The following is a 4,532-nucleotide window of genomic DNA, read 5'->3' on the forward strand; positions in this document are numbered from 1 at the left end:
AGCTTTCTCTCAATAAATCATTAGCATTCTAACCTACTTTTCCCCCAAATCCACTCTGATATCATGAGACCAGAACTTGGCACACGTGACATGTAACAGGTTAGGATTTACTTCCCTGTGACACCATAACTCTGGGAGGCTGAGGCAGGAGGATCACAAGTTCAAGCCCGATTTGAGCAAGTTAGCAAGTACCTGTGTCAAGGTAAAAAAATAAAGAAAAAGGCTGGGATGTAGCTCAGTGCAAAGGCCCTGAATTCAATCCCTAGTACTGCTGAGAGGAGGCTTGGAAAAGGAGACAGTACTATGGAGAGATAAATATCAACAGAGTAGAGAGCAGGGTAAATGCTTAAAAACTCCAAGGGGTCTTCTTGGAGAGATGAGGCTGCAGCAGAAGACAGGCTTTTATTGATTATGCTGTTTACATAGTAACCTCCTGTGGGATCCCCACAGCCAGGGCCTCTGTGTCCTGCCGCCAACTGCTCCTCCCCCACAGAGCCCTGCCTCCTCCACCCCCACCCAGCCACCCTGATCCTGGAAGCAGCCTCAGTGGGTGGAAGACACTGCAGGGATTCTTTGCCCAGAATAAGGGCCCATTGTCTGGCTCAGCCTGCCAGGCGTGGAGCCTCCCTCCCATAGCTGGGCTGGAGAGGGCCGGAGGGGAGAAAGGAACAGAAGTGCAGGAGTGGAAGATGCAGAGAGGGGGATTTGGGGCTGGAAGGGGCTGAGCAGGAAGCAGTATCCACCTGCAGGCCACCAGGAAGGAAGAGCCCTCAGGGACAGGCAGGACAACTGGACTCTGTTGGTCCTGCCCCTGCTTTGTCCACATGGTCGCTGATCCCTGTTTCCGCAGTAATGCAAGCCTAGCCAGATGTGGCGGCGCTTCCCTGTAATCACAGCACTCAGGCAGCTGCCATGGGAGGATCTCTGCAAGGTTGAAGCCAGCATAAGCTGCACGGTGAACTCAAGGCCAGTCTGAACTACATAGCAAGAACCCATCTGAAAAACCAAAGCATAAAAAAGATTTAAATCCAGCCTGATTGATGGTGCTGTGGGAGGAGCTGTGATATGACAGATGGGCTCTTGCAGAGATTAGGAAAGACAGCTCCTCCAGGAGGAAAGATGGAGTCCTCTGGGGGCCTCAGGAAAGACATTGGGGTTTACACGGGTCTTCAAAAGAGGGCTCTGAGGTCCACATTGAGGACTAAAGATGAGGTGTCTGGAATTCACATGCAATCTACAAGACACATCGTGTGGTTCCTGTGGCTCCTACAGGGAACATGTCAGGATTTCCCTCCAATAACCACAGGCAACTTTCTTCCAGAAGAATCAGAAGTGCTACTGTCTGCCGTCATCTTCTTCATAATCATGTAGAAGGGCTGGGGATACAGCTCAGTGGCACAAGCGCCTGCCTGGCAAGTGCAAGGTCCTGAGTTCGATCCCTGGTACCACAAAACAAACAAACAAACAAACAAAAATGTTAACTCATAATCATGTAGAAAAATGACCAGGCCCAAGGTCAGGCGCTAACCCGTGTCTCCAGGGATTGCACCCTTCATATGCATGTGAATGGGATGGAGCAATGCGGTATGTAGTTCTTTAATAGGTATTTGCTGATCACATCTCTTAAGAAACACCATAGGGCCATGGTTAAGAATATGGACCAACACAGCAAGGTGGCGCCTGTCTGTAACTCCAGCACTTTAGAGGCTGAGGCAGGCCGATCCCCACAAGTTCAAAGCCAGCCTGGGATACATAGTGAGTTCAAGGGCAGCCTGGACTACATAGCAAGACCCTATCTCAAAAAAAAATATGGCTGGGCTTGGTGGTGCATGCCTGTAATCCCACCACTCAGGAGGCTGAGGCAGGAGGATTGTTGCAAGTTTGATACCAGCCTGGGCTACAAAGTGAGCTCAAGGCCAGCCTGAACTGTTAGTAAAACCTTGTCTCAAAAAGACAAAACAAAACAAAAAAAAGGACCAAGCCTGTTGTGGTGCTGCACGCTATAATTCCAGTACTCTGGGAGGTTGAGGGATGAAGATCACAAATTCAAGCCCAGCTTAGGCAATTTAGTAACTTCGCAAGACCCTTTTAAAATACAAATAAAAAATAAAAAATAAAAAGGGCTGGCACCAAGTATGGTGGCACATGCCCGTAATCCCAGAACTCAGGAGGCTGAGGCAGGAGGATCGTTTCAAGGTCAAGCGATGAGCTACATAGTGAGTTCAAAGCTATCCTGAACTATACAGTGAGACCCCGTCTCCAAAAATAAAAAAATAAAAAAATAAAAAAAGGCTGAGGATGTAGCTCAGTGTGAAGGGCCTGGGTTCAATACCCAGCCCCTCACCAATAACTATAACTACAAAATAGGTGTGAGGACCTACTGTGTGCCTGGGGCATGGTAAAGAGCAAGAGGGCATTCCAGGCCTCTTCGGATGTGGAAAATGGCACCTCAGTTTACATGCTGTCAGGCAGAACATGTTATAGGTTAAATCTAAAATTAGTGCATGGGGACTGGGAGGAGGGAAGTCCCTCCCCCAGAATGCTAGGGAAAGTCACAGGACCAATGGTTGGGTGTTTCATCCCTTCGCCTGCAGGGCACAAGTGACTGGGCACCGGGATCCAAATTTTCACCCACAGGGCAGCTCCAGGATGCTGTTTTCCTGCTCAGTGGGGCTGAATGAGGCACACCCACCCAAGGGTCCCTGGGGGGCAGCTGTGTCACAGACCAGGGGACAGCTGAGAGTACTGGCACTTACAGACCTTTCGTATGTCAGTGAGATGCTAAGCCTTGTGGCTGTGCTGGAAGTGACTGAATCTTTCTTTCTTTCTTTCTTTCTTTCTTTCTTTCTTTCTTTCTTTCTTTCTTCCTCTCTCTCTCTCTCTCTCTCTCTCCCTTTCTGTCTTTCTTTCTTATTTGTTCAAGACAGGATCTTACTATGTAGTCCAGGCTGACCTTGAACTCACCATGCAGCCCAAGATGGCTTCCAGCTCATGGCAATCCTCCTGTCTCAGCCTCCTGAGTGCTGGGATTTCAGGTGTACACCACCACACGCAGCTTGTTATCCAGTGCAAGGGAGGGTCAGAGAGGCAAAGTAATCTGCTAAGGAACCTAGGGCAGATTCTAAGAAATGGAACATCAGGGATCGTTTATTCCTTTGGTTTTTGTTGTCGTTGTTGTTTTTGTTGTTTCTGAGACAGGGTCTCACATGTTACCCAGGCTGGCCTCAAACTCATGGAGAACCTCCTTCCTCTACCTCTTCAGTGCTGAGATTCCAGGTGTGCACTACCACATCCAGCATTTTAGCATGTATTGCAAACGTGAGGCTCAGGACTCACCCCGGATTCCCCGTCTGGTGCTCCCCTTTGCTGCGTTGCTCCACGCTGCCGAGCCTGTGCTTGTCTCCTTGCCCCAAGCAGCGTGCAGGTTCCCCCAGACTCAGAAAGTGAAGATGCATCTGAATTCTCCATCTGACCAGGGGCCTGGTCTTCCAGAATTTCTGCTCCAGTCCCAGCCCCACAGCACAGGGGAATTCTTGTGGCTCAGTCACAAAAGGGCAAATCACCCACTTAACATGGACCAATCATCTGAATAGAAGCGTCTCCACAGAAAGTACACAAGTGGCCAATCAGCACATGAATATGAGCTCAACATAATTAGACCTCAGGGAGATGCAAATCAAAACCACAATGAGAAACCACTTTTCACCCACAGAAATGACTATCATCAACGAGACAGATAAATGTATGTGGGAAGCCGACCATCGCCCTGCAAGTTGGCCAGGATGTTAAATAGAGCAGCTGCTGTACCAAGCAGGTTGGCAGCTCCTCTTCAAATAACTTCACTTGTTTATTTATTTATTTTTATTTAATTGTTTTGTTTTTTTTTTATTTTTTGAGGTGCTGGAGATCAAACCCAGGACCTAATGCACGCTAAGTGCACACTGTACCACTGAGCTACACTCCCCAGCAGCCCCCACTCAAAAAAAAATTTTTTTTTTGTCTTTTTGAGACAGGGTCTCCCTATATAGTTCAGGCTGGCCTTGAGCTCACTTTGTAGCCCAGGCTGGCCTTGAACTCGCAACGATCCTCCTACCTCAACCTCCTGAGTACTGGGATTACAGGCATGCGCCACCACACCCGGCTCATCAAAATTAATTTTTTACATTTGTATTTTATTAGTGCATGTTTGCAGTACAGAACAATTACATTCGCTGTGGGGAGCTGGTGTATTACATGACACATCTTAATTCTTTTTTCATCCTCTTTTCTTCCTGCCCTGTCCCTCTCCTTCATTTAAACAGCATCATCATTCAACCCAGTAAGGTGACTCCTAGGTATATACCCAAGAGAAGCAAACATATATTCACGAAAGACATATCTACTGCAACTTTATTAAAAGTAGCTAAAGGCTAAAAATGATCATCAATAATAAGAGAATGAGATTACAAATCTTTGTATATTCATACAGTGGAAAATAACACAACAAAAATGAAGTTTTAAACAATAGGCACACACATTAACATAGCTGAACC

The sequence above is a fragment of the Chinchilla lanigera genome, unplaced genomic scaffold (genome assembly GCF_000276665.1).
Source record: "Chinchilla lanigera isolate Chin_1 unplaced genomic scaffold, ChiLan1.0 scaffold00049, whole genome shotgun sequence".
NCBI classification, from domain to species: domain Eukaryota; kingdom Metazoa; phylum Chordata; class Mammalia; order Rodentia; family Chinchillidae; genus Chinchilla; species Chinchilla lanigera.